This window comes from Helianthus annuus, chromosome 6, assembly GCF_002127325.2.
Source record: "Helianthus annuus cultivar XRQ/B chromosome 6, HanXRQr2.0-SUNRISE, whole genome shotgun sequence".
Taxonomy (NCBI): domain Eukaryota; kingdom Viridiplantae; phylum Streptophyta; class Magnoliopsida; order Asterales; family Asteraceae; genus Helianthus; species Helianthus annuus.
In genome coordinates, this window is record NC_035438.2 from 40,771,427 (window position 1) to 40,794,992 (window position 23,566).

Below are 23,566 nucleotides of genomic sequence, written 5' to 3' on the forward strand. Positions count from 1 at the left end.
TATTTTCCGAAAATACATAAGTTACATTTTAAGGTTCGTGTGGTAATAATAATATCGGTGTAACTTAAATATTTATTGTGAGGGCGTTAGTATTATTTTGGAGTCGTTACTGTTCAGTGTATTCCAGTAATATTATTTTTACTCTAAAAATAATATTTATGTAGTTCACAAAATAATCATAAAATTGCACAAGCATTTTTCTATGAAATATATATTCTAAATATTTCTTTAACAAGTTTTATTTATGAAAATCCACCTCTGACACTTGGTTATTTTGTAATAAAAATTCATAGCGAATTTTTATTTGGAAAAATAAGTAAAGATATATTCATAACACTTGTTGAAAAAATATTTTCCAAGTGTTATATTTCTGGAAAAATTTCGCCAAAGTTTCCTCTGTAACTGGAGGTGGCCACGCTCACAAGCGTATCATTTTCTTTTAACAACTCAATCAATAAATTTTCCCATCATCAACAAACAATATTAAACTAGTCAAAACAAGTATAAATCGCAAACACATGAACTTGTAAGTTATGTGAAAATACGTAGTAATCTTCCAACATTTTTAGTAGATCTTCCTATCTTTAAAAATAAAATCGTTTTCTTGAAAACTTTATTTTCAAAGAACATGTAACTTTACAACTTCTTAGTCAAAATTACGAAAATATTTCCTTGTTAAATCCCTTCGTTACACAAGTGTCTACACACTTGTTTGTTCAAAAAATTACTTTTGTTTCATGAAAGATCCGGCTTTTAAACGTGGTTTGCATCTTACACTTGGTTTTTCGAAAATACCACTTGTAAATCTCTAGATCTACTAGTTTAGAACTCCATTTTACAAGAAAAACTATTTTTACACAAGTTCATGTTTTTGTATGAAAGGGTTCGTCATCTAGTAACTTTCCTACTTAACATATTGCTAGTTCATGTTCCATGAACATGATCTAGCGTGGTTAGATGACGATCCGTTCCACTACTAGCAACCAACAACATAAAATAACCATTACTAAACAAGATTCATGAGTTTTAGACCATTATTTACTCTTTAACCACCTTGTTCATCTTTCTTACAAGACTTTAAGTTTTAATCTTTAGTGTTCTCGATTTTTACCCGTTAAATCTCTTATTAACCACCTTAGACAAGATCAAGAGGGTGTTTAGAATCACTTACAACTAGCTCAAGGCTAGGGAAGAATCAAAGAGAAAACTAGGTGGATAAAAGCAATGTAGAGAGGTCCTTGTGATTCCGTAAGCACCGGGTCTCCTCGTATGAACTCTAGCACCTTGGATTGTATGTGGTTTAGCAAGATCAAAGTTGGAAAGTGATGGTGGGTGTGTGTGAGCTCTCGGCCGAGAGTAAGAGTAGAGGGAGAGAGAGATCAATTTTTGAGTTGTGGTTTGTGAAGTGAATGATGGTTATCCTCTAAGTATACTTATAGTCCATATTGTGCTTTTGTCCAACAAATAATGTGTAATCTAGATATGGAACATGGGCTATTAAAATAAACAAAATTGTGGATGGTGTCCCCCTTGGGGAACCGTTCGGTTAGAGGGGGGGTTATGGTTTGTTTCCAACTATATAGTTAAGTAGTAGTTGGTTTAGTTAGGAGTTTAAACTAGTTAGTAGTGTGTTATGAATTATAGAGGGTGTTAGGGTATTTGGGGACCCTAACTGGCTCAGAAAAGGAAAAACAATGTCATTGTCAATACTTTTATGTTCTGGGTAAAGTCCGGTTGTTCGGTTGGATACTGATCCGTTAAAGTGCTTAATAAGCATTTAAAGTGTCTTTAATATTATTTTTAGTGACACAAAGAATTCCCGACACTTTGGAAAGTGTCTAGTATTATTTTCCCATGTTTTTACACTTTACTAGTTAGCTTAAATGCTGAATTTTGTATTAAAGTGCAGAATTTTGTGTTTAAAACATGTTTTAGGCACATCCGGTCACTATAACTATCACCTAGTGACGCAGTTCTACAATCCTCACCTCCCTACACTCCCTACTAGTGTAGTAAACTATTCCCGGCTCATACTGGCCTTAGAGACAGTGTTTGTCTGGTGCTGGCTATGTCAGCACGTTTACTGGGTTATCTGTTCATTGTGCTACCGTGCTATTGTGCATCAAGTTTGTCACTATAGTTTTGTGTAAATAAATGGAGTGACAGCAATAAGGTATGATGCAAGTATATGTATGTATCAGAAATCACGTAGCAGTTTAACCACAATTGTAAGCAAGCACAATAATTAAGCATTAATTAAATATTAATTAATTCGTACGGATACCTGGTTTGGTGAGGGTTGTCACATCCCCCCCCCCCCCGGTTAGAAAGATTTCGTCTCGAAATTTTAGGTTTTGCTTTTAGTTGCGGGGGTCTTGGGAAATAAGTGGGGGTACTTTTCTTTCATTCGGTCCTCACGCTCCCAGGTGTATTTTGGACCGTGTCTTGCATTCCAACGAACCTTGACGAGTTTGACACTGCTCCGGCGGGTTTTGTTCACCTTCCAATCCGTAACCTCAACCGGTTCTTCGACAAAATGGAGCGTGTCGTCAATATGAATCTCGTCTGCGGGAATGACAACAGTATCTTGCGTTGGACTCTTTTTCAGATTTGATACATGTAATGTATCTTGAACACCATTCAACTCGGCAGGTAAATCCAACTTGTATGCTACTAACCCAATTCTTTCCAGAATCTTGAATGGACCAATATACCACGGATTCAACTTTCCACGCTTCCCGAAGCGTGCCACACCCTTCCAGGGTGATACCTTTAATAATACCATATCACCTACCTCAAACTCTAGAGGTTTCCTTCTTCGGTCCGCATAGCATTTTTGTCGATCGCGAGCTGCCTTGATGCGATCTCGGATCTGTGCAATCTTATCTGTGGTTTCCTGGAGCACATCAGGAACAACCAATTGCCTATCACCTGCATCAGACCAACAAAGCGGTGATCTGCACTTGCGGCCATATAGAGCTTCAAATGGCGCGGCTCCAATACTGGTGTGGTAGTTGTTGTATGAAAACTCGACCAATGGTAAATGCTTATCCCAACTACCACCCAAATCCATAACACATGCTCTCAGCATACCTTCCAATGTTTGTATCGTCCGTTCGCTTTGTCCATCAATCTGTGGGTGAATGCAGTGCTTAGATTCAATTGCGAGCCAAAAGCTTCTTGGAAAGACTGCCAAATCCTTGACACAAACCTTCTGTCTCTATCAGAGATGATCGAGAGAGGCACTCCATGATGTGCAACGATTTCTCTCATGTAAATTTCAGCTAATTTGCTCGTGTTGTCTTTCTCTCTGATGGGTAAGAAGTGCGCAGATTTCGTTAATCGGTCCACTATTACCCAAATAGTGTCATGACCTCTTGGCGTTCTTGGAAACTTCGTTATAAAATCCATGGAAATTTGTTCCCACTTCCACTTGGGAATCTCAGGTTGTTGCAGAAGTCCTGAAGGCTTCTAGTATTCCGCTTTTACTTTGGCGCACGTCAAACATTTACTAACGTAAACAGCAACATCGCCTTTCATCCTAGGCCACCAATAATAATCTTTAAGATCCTGGTACATCTTATCCGCTCCTGGATGGATAGAGTACCGCGATTTGTGAGCTTCATCAAAAATAACCCTTCTCAAACCACCAAACAGAGGAACCCAAATCCTTTTCATGAAGCATAATGTTCCTTCCGCGTTTGGTATTAACTGCTTCTCCATCCCACGAAGATATTCTTCTTCAATGTTTCTTTCCTTAAGTGCTTCTTTCTGCGCGGCACGAATGCGCAGAGAAAGATCTGCCTGAATAATCATCTCCAAAGCCCTAACCCTTATGGGCTTGATCCTCTCTTTTCGACTTAGGGCTTCGACGACCACATTCGCCTTCCCTGGATGGTACTTGATCTCGCAGTCGTAATCGTTCAACAACTAGACCCAACGTCTTTGTCTCATATTCAGCTCTTTCTAGTCGAATATGTGCTGCAGACTCTTATGATCTATGAAGATTGTACATTTCGTACCATATAGATAATGTCTCCAGATCTTCAATGCAAATATCACTGCGCCTAGTTCCAAGTCATGCGTGGTATAGTTCTTTTCATGTACTTTCAATTGGCACGAAGCGTAAGCTATAACTTTCTGGCGCTGCATCAACACGCAACCCAATCCTTGACACGAGGCGTCACAATATACCACAAAATCATTTGTACCCTCTGGTAATGCTAATCTAGGTATGGAACATGGGCTATTAAAATAATTAAAATTGGGGATGGTGTCCCCCTTGGGGAACCGTTCGGTTAGAGGGGGGGTTTATGGTTTGTTTCCAACTATATAGTTAAGTAGTGGTTGGTTTAGTTAGGAGTTTAAACTAGTTACAAGTGTGTAATGAATTATAGAGGGTGTTAGAGTATTCGGGGACCCTAACTGGCTCAGAAAAGGAAAAACAATGTCATTGTCAATATTTTTATGTTCTGGGTAAAGTCCGGTTGTTCGGTTGGATACTGATCCGTTAAAGTGCTTAATAAGCATTTAAAGTGTCTTTAATATTATTTTTAGTGACACAAAGAATTCCCGACACTTTGGAAAGTGTCTAGTATTATTTTCCCATGTTTTTGCACTTTACTAGTTAGCTTAAATGCTGAATTTTGTATTAAAGTGCATAATTTTGTGTTTAAAACATGTTTTAGGCACATCCGGTCACTATAACTATCACCTAGTGACGCAGTTCTACAATCCTCACCTCCCTACACTCCCTACTAGTGTAGTAAACTATTCCCGGCTCATATTGGCCTTAGAGACAGTGTTTGTCTGGTGCTGGCTATGTCAGCACGTTTACTGGGTTATCTGTTCATTGTGCTACCGTGCTATTGTACATCAAGTTTGTCACTATAGTTTTGTGTAAATAAATGGAGTGACAGCAATAAGGTATGATGCAAGTATATGTATGTATCAGAAATCACGTAGCAGTTTAACCACAATTGTAAGCAAGCACAATAATTAAGCATTAATTAAATATTAATTAATTCGTACGGATACCTGGTTTGGTGAGGGTTGTCACATTCCCCCCCCCCCCCCCGTTAGAAAGATTTCGTCTCGAAATTTTAGGTTTTGCTTTTAGTTGCGGGGGTCTTGGGAAATAAGTGGGGGTACTTTTCTTTCATTCGGTCCTCACGCTCCCAGGTGTATTTTGGACCGTGTCTTGCATTCCAACGAATCTTGACGAGTTTGACACTACTCCGGCGGGTTTTGTTCACCTTCCAATCCGTAACCTCAACCGGTTCTTCGACAAAATGGAGCGTGTCGTCAATATGAATCTCGTCTGCGGGAATGACAACAGTATCTTGCGTTGGACTCTTTTTCAGATTTGATACATGTAATGTATCGTGAACACCGTTCAGCTCGGCAGGTAAATCCAACTTGTATGCTACTAACCCAATTCTTTCCAGAATCTTGAATGGACCAATATACCGCGGATTCAACTTTCCACGCTTCCCGAAGCGTGCCACACCCTTCCAGGGTGATACCTTTAATAATACCATATCACCTACCTCAAACTCTAGAGGTTTCCTTCTTCGGTCCGCATAGCATTTTTGTCGATCGCGAGCTGCCTTGATGCGATCTCGGATCTGTGCAATCTTATCTGTGGTTTCCTGGACCACATCAGGACCAACCAATTGCCTATCACCTGCATCAGACCAACAAAGCGGTGATCTGCACTTGCGGCCATATAGAGCTTCAAATGGCGCGGCTCCAATACTGGTGTGGTAGTTGTTGTATGAAAACTCGACCAATGGTAAATGCTTATCCCAGCTACCACCCAAATCCATAACACATGCTCTCAGCATATCTTCCAATGTTTGTATCGTCCGTTCGCTTTGTCCATCAATCTGTGGGTGAATGCAGTGCTTAGATTCAATTGCGAGCCAAAAGCTTCTTGGAAAGACTGCCAAATCCTTGACACAAACCTTCTGTCTCTATCAGAGATGATCGAGAGAGGCACTCCATGATGTGCAACGATTTCTCTCATGTAAATTTCAGCTAATTTGCTCGTGTTGTCTTTCTCTCTGATGGGTAAGAAGTGCGCAGATTTCGTTAATCGGTCCACTATTACCCAAATAGTGTCATGACCTCTTGGCGTTCTTGGAAACTTCATTATAAAATCCATGGAAATTTGTTCCCACTTCCACTTGGGAATCTCAGGTTGTTGCAGAAGTCTTGAAGGCTTCTAGTATTCCGCTTTTACTTTGGCGCACGTCAAACACTTACTAACGTAAACAGCAACATCGCCTTTCATCCTAGGCCACCAATAATAATCTTTAAGATCCTGGTACATCTTATCCGCTCCTGGATGGATAGAGTACCGCGATTTGTGAGCTTCATCAAAAATAACCTTTCTCAAACCACCAAACAGAGGAACCCAAATCCTTTTCATGAAGCATAATGTTCCTTCCGCGTTTGGTATTAACTGCTTCTCCATCCCACGAAGATATTCTTCTTCAATGTTTCTTTCCTTAAGTGCTTCTTTCTGCGCGGCACGAATGCGCAGAGAAAGATCTGCCTGAATAATCATCTCCAAAGCCCTAACCCTTATGGGCTTGATCCTCTCTTTTCGACTTAGGGCTTCGACGACCACATTCGCCTTCCCTGGATGGTACTTGATCTCGCAGTCGTAATCGTTCAACAACTAGACCCAACGTCTTTGTCTCATATTCAGCTCTTTCTAGTCGAATATGTGCTGCAGACTCTTATGATCTATGAAGATTGTACATTTCGTACCATATAGATAATGTCTCCAGATCTTCAATGCAAATATCACTGAGCCTAGTTCCAAGTCATGCGTGGTATAGTTCTTTTCATGTACTTTCAATTGGTACGAAGCGTAAGCTATAACTTTCTGGCGCTGCATCAACACGCAACCCAATCCTTGACGCGAGGCGTCACAATATACCACAAAATCATCTGTACCCTCTGCTATTGCTAATCTAGATATGGAACATGGACTATTAAAATAATCAAAATTGTGGATGGTGTCCCCCTTGGGGAACCGTTCGGTTAGAGGGGGGGTTTATGGTTTGTTTCCAACTATATAGTTAAGTAGTAGTTGGTTTAGTTAGGAGTTTAAACTAGTTACAAGTGTGTAATGAATTATAGAGGGTGTTAGGGTATTCGGGGACCCTAACTGGCACAGAAAAGGAAAAACAATGTCATTGTCAATATTTTTATATTCCGGGTAAAGTCCGGTTGTTCAGTGGGATACTGATCCGTTAAAGTGCTTAATAAGCATTTAAAGTGTCTTTAATATTAATTTTAGTGACACAAAGAATTCCCGACACTTTGGAAAGTGTCTAGTATTATTTTCCCATGTTTTTGCACTTTACTAATTAGCTTAAATGCTGAATTTTGTATTAAAGTACAGAATTTTGTGTTTAAAACATGTTTTAGGCACATCCGGTCACTATAACTATCACCTAGTGACGCAGTTCTACAATCCTCACCTCCCTACACTCCCTACTAGTGTAGTAAACTATTCCCGGCTCATACTGGCCTTAGAGACAGTGTCTGTCTGGTGCTGGCTATGTCAGCACGTTTACTGGGTTATCCGTTCATTGTGCTACTGTGCTATTGTGCATCAAGTTTATCACTATAGTTTTGTGTAAATAAATGGAGTGACAACAATAAGGTATGATGCAAGTATATGTATGTATCAGAAATCACATAGCAGTTTAACCACAATTGTAAGCAAGCACAGTAATTAAGCATTAATTAAATATTAATTAATTCGTACGGATACCTGGTTTGGTGAGGGTTGTCACATCCCCCCCCCCGGTTAGAAAGATTTCGTCTCGAAATTTTAGGTTTTGCTTTTAGTTGCGGGGGTCTTGGGAAATAAGTGGGGGTACTTTTCTTTCATTCGGTCCTCACGCTCCCAGGTGTATTTTGGACCGTGTCTTGCATTCCAACGAACCTTGACGAGTTTGACACTGCTCCGGCGGGTTTTGTTCACCTTCCAATCCGTAACCTCAACCGGTTCTTCGACAAAATGGAGCGTGTCGTCAATATGAATCTCGTCTGCGGGAATGACAACAGTATCTTGCGTTGGACTCTTTTTCAGATTTGATACATGTAATGTATCGTGAACACCGTTCAACTCGGCAGGTAAATCCAACTTGTATGCTACTAACCTAATTCTTTCCAGAATCTTGAATGGACCAATATACCACGGATTCAACTTTCCACGCTTCCCGAAGCGTGCCACACCCTTCCAGGGTGATACCTTTAATAATACCATATCACCTACCTCAAACTCTAGAGGTTTCCTTCTTCGGTCCGCATAGCATTTTTGTCGATCGCGAGCTGCCTTGATGCGATCTCGGATCTGTGCAATCTTATCTGTGGTTTCCTGGACCACATCAGGAACAACCAATTGCCTATCACCTGCATCAGACCAACAAAGCGGTGATCTGCACTTGCGGCCATATAGAGCTTCAAATGGCGCGGCTCCAATACTGGTGTGGTAGTTGTTGTATGAAAACTCGACCAATGGTAAATGCTTATCCCAACTACCACCCAAATCCATAACACATGCTCTCAGCATATCTTCCAATGTTTGTATCGTCCGTTCGCTTTGTCCATCAATCTGTGGGTGAATGCAGTGCTTAGATTCAATTGCGAGCCAAAAGCTTCTTGGAAAGACTGCCAAATCCTTGACACAAACCTTCTGTCTCTATCAGAGATGATCGAGAGAGGCACTCCATGATGTGCAACGATTTCTCTCATGTAAATTTCAGCTAATTTGCTCGTGTTGTCTTTCTCTCTGATGGGTAAGAAGTGCGCAGATTTCGTTAATCGGTCCACTATTACCCAAATAGTGTCATGACCTCTTGGCGTTCTTGGAAACTTCGTTATAAAATCCATGGAAATTTGTTCCCACTTCCACTTAGGAAACTCAGGTTGTTGCAGAAGTCCTGAAGGCTTCTAGTATTCCGCTTTTACTTTGGCGCACGTCAAACATTTACTAACGTAAACAGCAACATCGCCTTTCATCCTAGGCCACCAATAATAATCTTTAAGATCCTGGTACATCTTATCCGCTCCTGGATGTATAGAGTACCGCGATTTGTGAGCTTCATCAAAAATAACCCTTCTCAAACCACCAAACAGAGGAACCCAAATCCTTTTCATGAAGCATAATGTTCCTTCCGCGTTTGGTATTAACTGCTTCTCCATCCCACGGAGATATTCTTCTTCAATGTTTCTTTCCTTAAGTGTTTCTTTCTGCGCGGCACGAATGCGCAGAGAAAGATCTGCCTGAATAATCATCTCCAAAGCCCTAACCCTTATGGGCTTGATCTTCTCTTTTCGACTTAGGGCTTCGACGACCACATTCGCCTTCCCTGGATGGTACTTGATCTCGCAGTCGTAATCGTGCAACAACTAGACCCAACGTCTTTGTCTCATATTCAGCTCTTTCTAGTCGAATATGTGCTGCAGACTCTTATGATCTATGAAGATTGTACATTTCGTACCATATAGATAATGTCTCCAGATCTTCAATGCAAATATCACTGCGCCTAGTTCCAAGTCATGCGTGGTATAGTTCTTTTCATGTACTTTCAATTGGCACGAAGCGTAAGCTATAACTTTCTGGCGCTGCATCAACACGCAACCCAATCCTTGACACGAGGCGTCACAATATACCACAAAATCATTTGTACCCTCTGGTAATGCTAATCTAGATATGGAACATGGGTTATTAAAATAATTAAAATTGGGGATGGTGTCCCCCTTGGGGAACCGTTCGGTTAGAGGGGGGGTTTATGGTTTGTTTCCAACTATATAGTTAAGTAGTAGTTGGTTTAGTTAGGAGTTTAAACTAGTTACAAGTGTGTAATGAATTATAGAGGGTGTTAGGGTATTCGGGGACCCTAACTGGCTCAGAAAAGGAAAAACAATGTCATTGTCAATATTTTTATGTTCTGGGTAAAGTCCGGTTGTTCGGTTGGATACTGATCCGTTAAAGTGCTTAATAAGCATTTAAAGTGTCTTTAATATTATTTTTAGTGACACAAAGAATTCCCGACACTTTGGAAAGTGTCTAGTATTATTTTCCCATGTTTTTGCACTTTACTAGTTAGCTTAAATGCTGAATTTTGTATTAAAGTGCATAATTTTGTGTTTAAAACATGTTTTAGGCACATCCGGTCACTATAACTATCACCTAGTGACGCAGTTCTACAATCCTCACCTCCCTACACTCCCTACTAGTGTAGTAAACTATTCCCGGCTCATACTGGCCTTAGAGACAGTGTTTGTCTGGTGCTGGCTATGTCAGCACGTTTACTGGGTTATCTGTTCATTGTGCTACCGTGCTATTGTGCATCAAGTTTGTCACTATAGTTTTGTGTAAATAAATGGAGTGACAGCAATAAGGTATGATGCAAGTATATGTATGTATCAGAAATCACGTAGCAGTTTAACCACAATTGTAAGCAAGCATAATAATTAAGCATTAATTAAATATTAATTAATTCGTACGGATACCTGGTTTGGTGAGGGTTGTCACATTCCCCCCCCCCCCCCCCGTTAGAAAGATTTCGTCTCGAAATTTTAGGTTTTGCTTTTAGTTGCGGGGGTCTTGGGAAATAAGTGGGGGTACTTTTCTTTCATTCGGTCCTCACGCTCCCATTCCAACGAACCTTGACGAGTTTGACACTGCTCCGGCGGGTTTTGTTCACCTTCCAATCCGTAACCTCAACCGGTTCTTCGACAAAATGGAGCGTGTCGTCAATATGAATCTCGTCTGCGGGAATGACAACAGTATCTTGCGTTGGACTCTTTTTCAGATTTGATACATGTAATGTATCGTGAACACCGTTCAGCTCGGCAGGTAAATCCAACTTGTATGCTACTAACCCAATTCTTTCCAGAATCTTGAATGGACCAATATACCGCGGATTCAACTTTCCACGCTTCCCGAAGCGTGCCACACCCTTCCAGGGTGATACCTTTAATAATACCATATCACCTACCTCAAACTCTAGAGGTTTCCTTCTTCGGTCCGCATAGCATTTTTGTCGATCGCGAGCTGCCTTGATGCGATCTCGGATCTGTGCAATCTTATCTGTGGTTTCCTGGACCACATCAGGACCAACCAATTGCCTATCACCTGCATCAGACCAACAAAGCGGTGATCTGCACTTGCGGCCATATAGAGCTTCAAATGGCGCGGCTCCAATACTGGTGTGGTAGTTGTTGTATGAAAACTCGACCAATGGTAAATGCTTATCCCAGCTACCACCCAAATCCATAACACATGCTCTCAGCATATCTTCCAATGTTTGTATCGTCCGTTCGCTTTGTCCATCAATCTGTGGGTGAATGCAGTGCTTAGATTCAATTGCGAGCCAAAAGCTTCTTGGAAAGACTGCCAAATCCTTGACACAAACCTTCTGTCTCTATCAGAGATGATCGAGAGAGGCACTCCATGATGTGCAACGATTTCTCTCATGTAAATTTCAGCTAATTTGCTCGTGTTGTCTTTCTCTCTGATGGGTAAGAAGTGCGCAGATTTCGTTAATCGGTCCACTATTACCCAAATAGTGTCATGACCTCTTGGCGTTCTTGGAAACTTCATTATAAAATCCATGGAAATTTGTTCCCACTTCCACTTGGGAATCTCAGGTTGTTGCAGAAGTCCTGAAGGCTTCTAGTATTCCGCTTTTACTTTGGCGCACGTCAAACACTTACTAACGTAAACAGCAACATCGCCTTTCATCCTAGGCCACCAATAATAATCTTTAAGATCCTGGTACATCTTATCCGCTCCTGGATGGATAGAGTACCGCGACTTGTGAGCTTCATCAAAAATAACCTTTCTCAAACCACCAAACAGAGGAACCCAAATCCTTTTCATGAAGCATAATGTTCCTTCCGCGTTTGGTATTAACTGCTTCTCCATCCCACGAAGATATTCTTCTTCAATGTTTCTTTCCTTAAGTGCTTCTTTCTGCGCGGCACGAATGCGCAGAGAAAGATCTGCCTGAATAATCATCTCCAAAGCCCTAACCCTTATGGGCTTGATCCTCTCTTTTCGACTTAGGGCTTCGACGACCACATTCGCCTTCCCTGGATGGTACTTGATCTCGCAGTCGTAATCGTTCAACAACTAGACCCAACGTCTTTGTCTCATATTCAGCTCTTTCTAGTCGAATATGTGCTGCAGACTCTTATGATCTATGAAGATTGTACATTTCGTACCATATAGATAATGTCTCCAGATCTTCAATGCAAATATCACTGCGCCTAGTTCCAAGTCATGCGTGGTATAGTTCTTTTCATGTACTTTCAATTGGTACGAAGCGTAAGCTATAACTTTCTGGCGCTGCATCAACACGCAACCCAATCCTTGACGCGAGGCGTCACAATATACCACAAAATCATCTGTACCCTCTGCTAGTGCTAATCTAGATATGGAACATGGACTATTAAAATAATCAAAATTGTGGATGGTGTCCCCCTTGGGGAACCGTTCGGTTAGGGGGGGTTTATGGTTTGTTTCCAACTATATAGTTAAGTAGTAGTTGGTTTAGTTAGGAGTTTAAACTAGTTACAAGTGTGTAATGAATTATAGAGGGTGTTAGGGTATTCGGGGACCCTAACTGGCACAGAAAAGGAAAAATAATGTCATTGTCAATATTTTTATATTCCGGGTAAAGTCCGGTTGTTCAGTTGGATACTGATCCGTTAAAGTGCTTAATAAGCATTTAAAGTGTCTTTAATATTAATTTTAGTGACACAAAGAATTCCCGACACTTTGGAAAGTGTCTAGTATTATTTTCCCATGTTTTTGCACTTTACTAATTAGCTTAAATGCTGAATTTTGTATTAAAGTACAGAATTTTGTGTTTAAAACATGTTTTAGGCACATCCGGTCACTATAACTATCACCTAGTGACGCAGTTCTACAATCCTCACCTCCCTACACTCCCTACTAGTGTAGTAAACTATTCCCGGCTCATACTGGCCTTAGAGACAGTGTCTGTCTGGTGCTGGCTATGTCAGCACGTTTACTGGGTTATCCGTTCATTGTGCTACTGTGCTATTATGCATCAAGTTTATCACTATAGTTTTGTGTAAATAAATGGAGTGACAACAATAAGGTATGATGCAAGTATATGTATGTATCAGAAATCACATAGCAGTTTAACCACAATTGTAAGCAAGCACAGTAATTAAGCATTAATTAAATATTAATTAATTCGTACGGATACCTAGTTTGGTGAGGGTTGTCACACATCTGGGTTTTTGCGTTTGCAAATGGTTTTTAACAAGTCTTTGGGCTATTTTGGGGCACCCATGGTATTCTAAAACCATGGGCAATACATGTACGGTCCAGATCAAATCCCGTTAATCGAGGAACGATCCTAACGGTCCTCTAAATCCTATAAATACCCATTCCCCACTTCATTTCTTTTGCACCTTTCCTTCTAATCTGCTTATTCTCTGAATTGGAGAGGATCTTGAACCTTTTTGAGAACCTCCCTCAGTCCTTTGGACTCTTGTAAGTAATCCCTTCATGCTTAGTTTAATTATTTAGCGTTTTAAACCGAAAAGTCAAGCGTTATCGATAAACGATTTGACTTTTAAACGGTTGAGCCATTGTTCGCGTCGAACATGGCTACATGACCGTAATTAGGTAGGTGTTTAACCCTCAAATGGACACCTCGTAATTACCACGTTTACTTAGTTAAATGGTCGGGTCAAATGAAAGTCAAACGGGTTAGTTTTAAATAAAATACATAACTATTAATATAAAAGACATAAAATCAGTTTTCTCACTTTAATAACTTGGTAAATATTAGTTGAACATGCCTAAGCATGATTCAACCCGACAATTCTAAGTATAGGCTCGGTTCGGAACCGAAAGTCGCAAAAGTTGACTTTTTCTTTGACTTTCAGTTCTGACCCGATTTAGCTTAGTTTAGTTATGCCTTAGGATTCCATTAGGACCATATTATAAGTTAGTATAACCCTCCAAGGTTATACAACTTGGTTCCATAGAAATCCTAGTTCATGCATGTTTCCGTTAAATGCCTAAATGTTGACCGTTATGCCTTTTGACCCTAAAACGAGAAATTTGAAAATGTGAGAGGACAATAATCTTTACTACTGATTTATAAACTTGTCCCTAATTTTTGACATCATTTTGAGGTCTAGATTAGGGGTTATGCTCAATATCGTAAATGAAAAGCTTTTATGAATTAAACGACATAATTAGCGTATATCCTATCTAATCCCAATTTTTGTTACCCAACTTTTTACCTACTGATATAAAATAATATTTTGGGATTTTTGAAGATTTTTGTTTATTTTTAGGCTGAGCATAACATAGGGTTCTAAGCTTGATTCGGTAGTTGTCGGTTTTGCCCTTTTGGGCTATAAAATGAGTTTTACAAATCCTTTTGATGACAAACCTTTTTCTACTAATCTAATATGATAAATAAAATATTTTGAGCCTTCTAGAATAATAAAAACATCAGCTTTCCTTTGAAAACCCGGAAATGGCTCTAAATCGCCTTTTAAGCGTTTTTAACATATAGTATGTATCAAAACTATTTTAAACATATAAGGGTTGATACCTACTGATATATTCAGTAAATTTTTATATTTAACAGTAAGGAAAAGTTTTAAACTCAGGTTTTCAGTTTTGACCCTTTAAGCCTATGTGAAATTACCAAAATGCCCCTACGGTGCATAGTATGGTTATAATTAATAAATTTCATATATATATATATGATACCCTACTGTTATAACTTATTAAATTAAGTATTTTTACTGATTATATCAGACCTGAAACTCAGATTAATATTTAAACTCTTTTATAACCTTTAAAATGACCAAAATACCCTTACGGGGCATAAATTGGTTTTAAATTCGTTTTGGGCATAATGGAAGGTATCCTACTGATATCACAACATATTTAAGGCATATTAACTTAGGAAACCTATTCATGACTCTTTTGGTTACCCGTTACGCATTTTTCGCGTTCGGATCGGCTTATGGAACTAGTTTGCATAAATTAGCCGAAACGGGTCAAACCTTATCATTTTTATCTCAAAATCCAGAATGTGTTTAATTTACCCTTATTACACAAGTATTCAAGCTTGTCGGGTCTAAACCACATTCTAATCCGGTTCTCGCTTAATCATGCATTTTGAACCGTATCCTCCTTTAAAATTAACCGGTCTACGCTTAGGCTTAACTAAAGACCCGTTAGGAATCTAATAGGTTATTAAAAACCTTCGTTCCAGATTTAGGAGCCCAGTAAAAGTTATCTGTACTTGCTTGGTGGTATACGGCTGGGATAAATTGTATAAATTTGCTCAGGTAAATACTTTTAACTTATTTTCCCTTATACGGGCTTGGGGTACGGTATATAAATTACCGCTTGGTCGAGCATTTGACCTTAATCGATTGGTGGTTAAGTATTATCAAGATGACCCGTTTAAAAATTTGTTTTGTTTGTTTTACGCCTTTGGAAGTTTAATAACCATATCCCGGATATCCTTGGCATCATGCATGAAATGGCCACGACCTAAGCACGGGGTGTAGGCGTACACCTAACAGCTGCATATGTAAAAAAAAACTGGTATCCCACTTAAAGGAATAACCTTGTGGGCATTATACCTGTGGTGTGTCTATTAGTCTTTAACCCGTCACGAACCGGGCAACTGAACGCATAACAAACATGTAATTCTTTACAAGTATTATATTCAAATAATTATCCCAAGTTATAAAATCTTTTGTGCCTTTTGCACTCAAATCAATTTTCTTAAACATTTTCAAAATGAGTCAGTTAAATTGTATTTACCAGTGAAAACTGACGTATTTCCCAAAAAGGCTAAGTGCAGGTACTAATCGGAATAGGCTGGCTACTCCTAGCATCAATAAAGAGTCTCGCAAGCTTAAGATGCCTAAAGTCTATTGAACAATGTTTCATTTATCTTTGATCCGCTTGTGGATCCTTTACTTTCCGTTTGTAATACTTTGATATTACTTTATATCGGATTGTAATATATTTATCTTTTGCTTCCGCTGTGCATTTAAATTGTGTTGTTTGACTATGATGATATCAACTACGTCATGATACTCCCCACCAAGCCCACCGGTAATACGTGGAAATATCGGGGTGTGACAGAAAAGAATTTCCACCCAGGTCTTACCAACCCTGGATGTTTTCGACTCTTGTTCTGTCGGGTTATATGTTGCCGTTTTAGTTGCATAAAAATCTTTACCCCTTTTACCTTCCCATCAAGCATTTTCCCAAAAATTTTCTTAACATTTCTATTGAATGTTTTCTCGACATCAAACTCAGTTTTCTCAGAATAAAACTGATCTGAGATTTCTACTTTACCAACTTTCTATTTAACTTTCTCAAACTCCAGTGATGGAAATTCATCATCATTCATTGGATCTTTTACCTCAACATGTGGCTCTTCTGGCTTTGTGGAACCAGATTCATCGCCAACTTTTTCACCAACCTTCTTTACAACCCACACTTGGTTGTCTTTGGATTTCTTTTTGTAAAAATTTTTCTTTGAACTCTCACCAACTTCATGAATCGAATTTTCAAAAGTTTTGAAACTTTCAGTTAGTGATTCAACATCAATAACCTTTTCTTTGAGTTTTCCAGAAACTCCCTGTTTTGTCTTGATAACTTTCGGACAATTCGGTGCAATGTGACCAGCTTCGTTGCACTTAAAACAGGTTCGAGTTTCCTTTGGATGAAACATTCCAGTTCCTTTTCTTTTCCTCTTAGCAAGAAACTCCTGGTTTGATTGTTTCCAGAACTGTTTCTTCTGTTCTTCTTCAGCACTTCCACCTGAAACAAATTCTATTTTTGTTTTAGAATTTTTCTCATTTTTATAATTTTCTGGGGGAATAAAACCCAATCTTTTCTTTTTATAGCTACCTTTATGGTTTAGTTTCTTTTGAAAACCAGAACCAGAATTGTAACCCTTTTTCTTATTTAAACGTTGTTGAACTCTTGAAGTGTAGTTTCTTAGGTTTTCCAGTAAGATTTAAAACTTTTATTTCAGAAATATTAATTTATGTCATTTTGAAAACCTTTTTCATCATTTCAATTCAAACACTTCTTATTGGAAACTCTTTGTTATAATATAATTTGTCAGAATCATTCAAAGTATAAACTACTTCGAATGTTTCATCATTCAAAGTATAAACTACTTTGAATGTTTCATCATTCAAATTTGATTTTGATAACAAAAACTCTTTACTATAAACCCGTTTAACCATCGGTTTTGAACTGTTTACTGACGAACTTGACCCTCCAGACTCAGATTTTGACTCAGACTCCTCATCAGTATCCAACACCTGATCGACCACCTTTTTGATTAATTCAGACTCATGATCAGTGTCAGACGATGTGAACGTGACATCAATGTTTTCTGGTAATTCATCAGTTGTGTCGGTTTTTGACTTTATATTGACTGCTTTTTCGACTTGCTCCTCATTTGGTTTTCTGGGAGAATAACCTTCCCAGATCGGAGGCGGACACTTGTTATAGCTAACAGTCGGTTTCTTACCAGTATCTTTCTTTTTTGGCTTGTCATCTTTGAATGCTTCGAAACCTGCAACAGTCGGATAAATGCGATCAATAAGATAATCAGAATTAGAATAACTTTGTAACAAACGTCTGATTCTCTCATTCTCAATTTTCTCCTTTTCCAACTCTTGCTTTAGTTCAGCATTTTCTTTAATGTAATGATTGATTGCTTTTTGCTTTGTCATCATTGTCGCGTTCATCATGGTCAAAGCTTTTTCTCTCTCAGAGTTTGTCTTGTGAAGACCAGTTACTGTTCTATTCAAAACATCATAAGATTCCTTCACATAGTTGAGATTGAACAACAACTGCTCTTTCATCTTCTCTAGCTCAGCCAGTTTTTTCGTCTTTAGCTCCACATTCTTTGCAAGATTCAAGACACTTTGAGCATGGCTTGATGACTTCCACAATCTTTTCAACTTCAAAAACTTTCTCTACTTCAGTTACCTTCTCTGCTTCATCAATCTCCTCAGCAACACTTTTAACTTCTTCAACTTGAACCGTCTCATCTTCTTGAACAACACCTTCGGGCTTCATTTCTTTTTGCTCTTTTGCTGCTCGTTTCTCCTTCAGTTTTTCCAAACGATCTGCAAAATAGAAATGAAAACTTTCAGGAGAGAGATGAGATTTTGCAACATTAATATGTTTTTCTTCTTCATCGTCACTGCTGTCATCAGTCGGAGATTGATCAAACTCTACTGTATTTTGTCAGAACTATCATCCGAAGAACAAGAATCAGATGGTGTTTGATCAAAGACAATCTCCTTTTCTGAACTATCATCTGAAATTTGTGAGCTTTCATCAGATGAAACAGACTTTTCCTCTTCAGTCTTCACAGTTACACCAATTGATTTCATCCACTCAGTGAACATGTCTGGTTCTTTCACAATCTTGGCAATGAAAGCTTTGAATCTCCTTTCTCATCTGTAAACATATCCCAGCTAAAGCCTTCAGGTAATCTTTCATCATCCTGAAAGTTCCAGGTAAAGCTTTCTTGATTCCCCAGACAAGCTCTCTTTGAATCCTCTATCACTTTTCTACCATGAGCCACTTGTGGTTCTTGTTGTTGTTGTTGACCAACTTGTTGGTATATGGCTTTCCGGTAATAGTCATCTTTTCCGAACGAATTCTTTGCATCATTCGCCTCTCTATTCTTGCATTCCCGTTTGAAATGACCTTTCTCCCTGCATTTAAAACAAGTAACTTTAGATTTATCAACACCTAAAGTAGAAACATATGCATCAAGAAAGTCATTTCTTCCAGTAATCAGTTTGAATTTTTCAGCTCTTCTAAGGACACTGGCTAGACACCATTTGATGTCCATTAGTTCCATTTCTTTGGCGTCTATCTGATCGTAATCCTCCTTTGTAAGCATAGGATTCCCGATCCGCCCTGCAACCAATCCTTCATATGATAATAGTACTGAACCAAGTAAAGCCATGTGATCTTTCGCAATGTCTTCAGAAAAACTTTAACCATCTGGAAGATTCAAAGCAATGTTGCACTGTATCACACAACCATTTCCAGTTTTTGTACTTTGAGAATGAAAACTTTCAGATGAACTCTTGGGATTAAACACTCGGATATGAAGAGAACCCACTGCTTTTGTTTGTACTTTGATCAACTTTTTTCGATGAATCTCCAACACTAAAAGCAGTTTGAATCTTTGGGCTTCTTTCAACTTCTGGAACACCACCTTTGTAGTACATTTTCACATCTTGTTGATTGCTCGGATTGTTCATTCTAGCAATCTTCTGCTGTTCCAGATCTTGACCTTCAATTTTCTCGATAAACCGAGAAATTGTTAACCCATCATAAACTCCGGTGTTTTTCAAGTTCATCAAGTAAGTTCCCCACTCTTTTTGCGGTAACGCATGCTAACTTGTGTACCCACTCTTCACGATCTTTTGTTATACTAAGCATAGACATGGATCGCACTAAGTGGCAATATCGTTCAATGAGCTTCTTTGTATCTTCTCCGGGCAAACTTGTGAAAAGATCAAATTCTTTCTTGAGAAGTGCCTTTTTTCTCTTTATCATATTCTCACTATCCTCAAACTTAACTCGAAGAGCATCCCAAATCGATTTTGATGTCTTATCATGTTGAAGCAACACAAAGATATCCTCTTTGATGGCTTGCTGAAGAAGACTGATCATCATCTTTTCGGCTTTGTACATATCACGTTCTTGGTCACTAAACTCAGAAATTGTTTTCTCAACTTGCAGATCAGTACGGGGCAACACATACTTCTTCAGAATACATTCCCAAGATCTCAAATGATTTGCCTGAACCCAGTTTTCGAATCTGTCTTTCCATCCGTAATACTCCTCAATGCTCATTCGCTTCAGAGGTTTTTGAGTAGTTCCGGTTTCATTTTCCAGATTCATATTTTGAGCAATCGAAGCCGGAGTAACTGAAGATGTAGCGAATGCGTTGTAGAAATGGTCACCCATGATTTTTGAAGTTCAAGCGAAATAACTGCAACACAGAACTTCAAGCGAAATCAAAAAGTACAATTTCAAGCGAAATGGCAACAAACACTAATTTTCTGATTCCGCTTGAAACTCAAACGAAATAAGAACAACTTGGTGCAGAATCAGCTTTTGAGCACAAATACTGATTTCGCTTGAAAACACTTTCAAGCGGAATAGATCAACTGAAGCGGAATCACAGAACTTTGAAGCGAAATCCCTGATTTTGCTTGAAAACACAAGCGATATGTTCCAATTACAAGCGGAATCACAAGATATTCCATTCAAGCGGAATCACTTCGGAGGTCCATTTTATCCATTTTTAGTCCGAATTTTAGCATGAAACTTTCAAGGGTTTGTTAGATTGTAATTTAACACATTCTGTGAAAATTTGATCCAATTTTAACCGTGAAATCTTGAAATTTTGAAAGAAGGTGTAGAAAAACAGATATTTTCCAGCTGAATCGTATAGAACTCCTCCTCCTGAGCTCTGATACCACTTGTAGGATCGTGTATTTGACCCGAACGAGTCGTTCAGAGGAGTTTTACTTTGTTTCAGAGGCGGAAACTAAGAAACAAAGGTAGAAACAGCTAATTCTTCACTTTAAACACCGATTTGATTAATCTAACAACGATTACAATCAGTCTTCACACCGGCAGCACCTCGGTATGGAATTCAAGAACTGTTACAATGATCTCGCTTGAACATGTATTTATACTGTTCATGATTTCGCTTGAAAGAAACAGAAGCAGTTCAAGCGGAATCAGTATCTTGTGATTTCGCTTGAAAGTGGCAATAACCATTTCAAGCGGAATCAAGACCTTCAAGCGAAATCAGCTCTAACTACATAAAATCACATATTTTCTCGATCTACGCGCCCTGATCTAATCTATCTAGCATAAGACTCGATACAAGACTAAGTCGACAGATGTATGCACTAACAATCCCTAGTAATGATACACAATCTCATTCAGGATCATGGATCCTTCCAATCATGAGATATATACAGCATGGACAGATTCCTACAGGAGGAAACCCCAGGGCTTTCAAAATCAAGGTATCTTAATTTACAATATTGAATAACATGTTATATAAACGATCTCTTGCAAGACCATATCTAAGATGCATTGAGGATCCTAAAATCCAAGAAGTCCTAAAGGATTTTCATGAAGGAGATTGTGGAAACCACACTGGGGGCATGGCGCTATTCTCAAGGATCCTGAGGACAGGATACTATTGGCCTACAATGAAGAAGGATGCTGTGGATTATGCCAAGAAGTGTGATCCTTGTCAGAGACATAGTAATATCCTTCACCAACCAGCAGAACTCATGCACCCTATATCCTCTTCTTGGCCATTCATGAGATGGGGAATGGATATAGTTGACAAACTTCCCAAGGCACCTGGTGGAAAAGTGTTCATGCTCGCTATGACTGATTACTTCTCCAAGTGGATAGAAGCTGAAGCTTTTGCTCAAGTCAGAGAAAAAGAAGTGATATCCTTTATTAAGAGAAATATTATTACCAGATTTGTTATCCCTTCTAAAATTGTTTGTGATAATGGATCCCAATTTATTGGGAGTAGAACTACTAACTTTTGTGACAGCTGGGGGATTAAAATGATAACATCAACACCAGTCCACCCACAAGCTAATGGTCAAGCAGAATCATCCAACAAGATCATCATCAACAACTTAAAGAAGAAGCTTGGATCCAAGAGAGGAAAATGGGCAGAAGAACTACCTTATATGTTATGGGCTGATAGGACAACTCCCAAGAATGCTACTAGCCAGACTCCATTTTCTTTAGTGTTTGGGGCAGAATCAGTGATCCCTACAGAGATGGTGGTTCCTACTGCAAGAACAAGCATCCGTGATCCTGAAGGAAATGCTGAAAACTTGGTTCAAGACTTGGATACCATAGAAGAACTCAGGGATTTGGCAAGGATAAGAATGGCTAGTTATCAACAAAGGATGGCTGGAGCTTATAACAAGAATGTCAGGATCAGGAAGTTTCCAGTCGGTGATATGGTGTTAAGGAAAGCATTCCAAAGTACCACCAATCCTGCTGATGGCAAGTTAGCACCAAAGTGGGAAGGTCCCTACCTTATTGAAGCTGAGGCAGGAAAGGGGGCATATCGATTACTAACAATGGAAGGAGATTTGCTACCAAGAGCTTGGAATGCTGTCCACTTAAAAAGATACTTCATGTAATAAGGATCCAGGATCCTCAACTATCTATGTGTCCGATGTCCATAAAGGATCCTCAAAGGATAGATGATCCTCACTCTGGTAATGATCTAACTTCAATTTATCCACTTCTTTAATTAATTTATTTACAAGGAGAAGGACCTTGGATCCTTTATCCTTCCTTCACTTAATTCTGAGTTTTGCAGAAGATTGATATATCCTTAATGAAGGATCAAGTATCCCCAGAAGTCTCCAAAGTTATATGGGCTTGTCCCTAATTTTTGGGCTAGTCCCCAGTTTTTTGGGCTTGTCCCCAGTATTTGGGCTTGTCCCCAGTTTTTGGGCTAGTCCCCAGTTTTTTTTGGGCATGTCCCCAGCATCGCCAGTAGCGCACGATGATCCTGGTGCAGTTCAAGGCAATGGGACCAGTACCCGCTTTAGGGGCTGACAATTTCATTGTACTGCCTGTATTTGGGATCCTATGTATAATGGTAGACGTACTATACATCCATTCCTAAGGTTTCTAACGTTTTCACATTAGCTAAGGTTTTGGCATTTTCATGTCACTAAGTTTGGATAGTCGCCAGTGAGGGCCATACTCCAGTTTACACAAGATCTTTTGGGCTTGTCCCCAGTTTTTTGGGCTTGTCCCCAGTATATTGGGCTTGTCCCCAGAATTGTTGGGTTTGTCCCCAGTTGCTAACTCTTCTCTTATATTGGCTTAGTCTCAAATTATATTCCATTTCAGGTTTTCGAAGCTAAACAACTAAGGATCCTTGATCCTAACCTTTTATTAAGGTTTGTCTTATGGTTATTTTGATTAAGAGTTTAGGATCCTAACTTGGATTCTCAGGTATGATCCTTATTTACCTTCACTTTATTCTTTATTTAGCTAAGTGACCCTTATTCTTTGACAACAGTATACATGATTCTTAAGCAACATCACTTTTTGAATTTTTCGAGTATAGGATATTTGATCCTTGATCATATCCTAAACTTTTTGACATAATCTATTAAACTTTTGTTCTTAACTCATGAATTCAAGCAAAATGTATCATAACAATTGAAAGGTAAAGTATTCACAAATATAACAACACATGAGATAGCCAAAAGATTAAGGTTTTATTTATTTATCAAAAAGTTAAACCCTTTAAAGGTTGTCAAAATTGCCAACCCAAGTTTCTACCAGCAAAACGTGGCCCGTCCACTTGGGTTTGCAAAGAGTGTCCATATTAACGAGGTCTAAGTGTAGGAATGAAAAGACGGCAGGATCACAATGGCT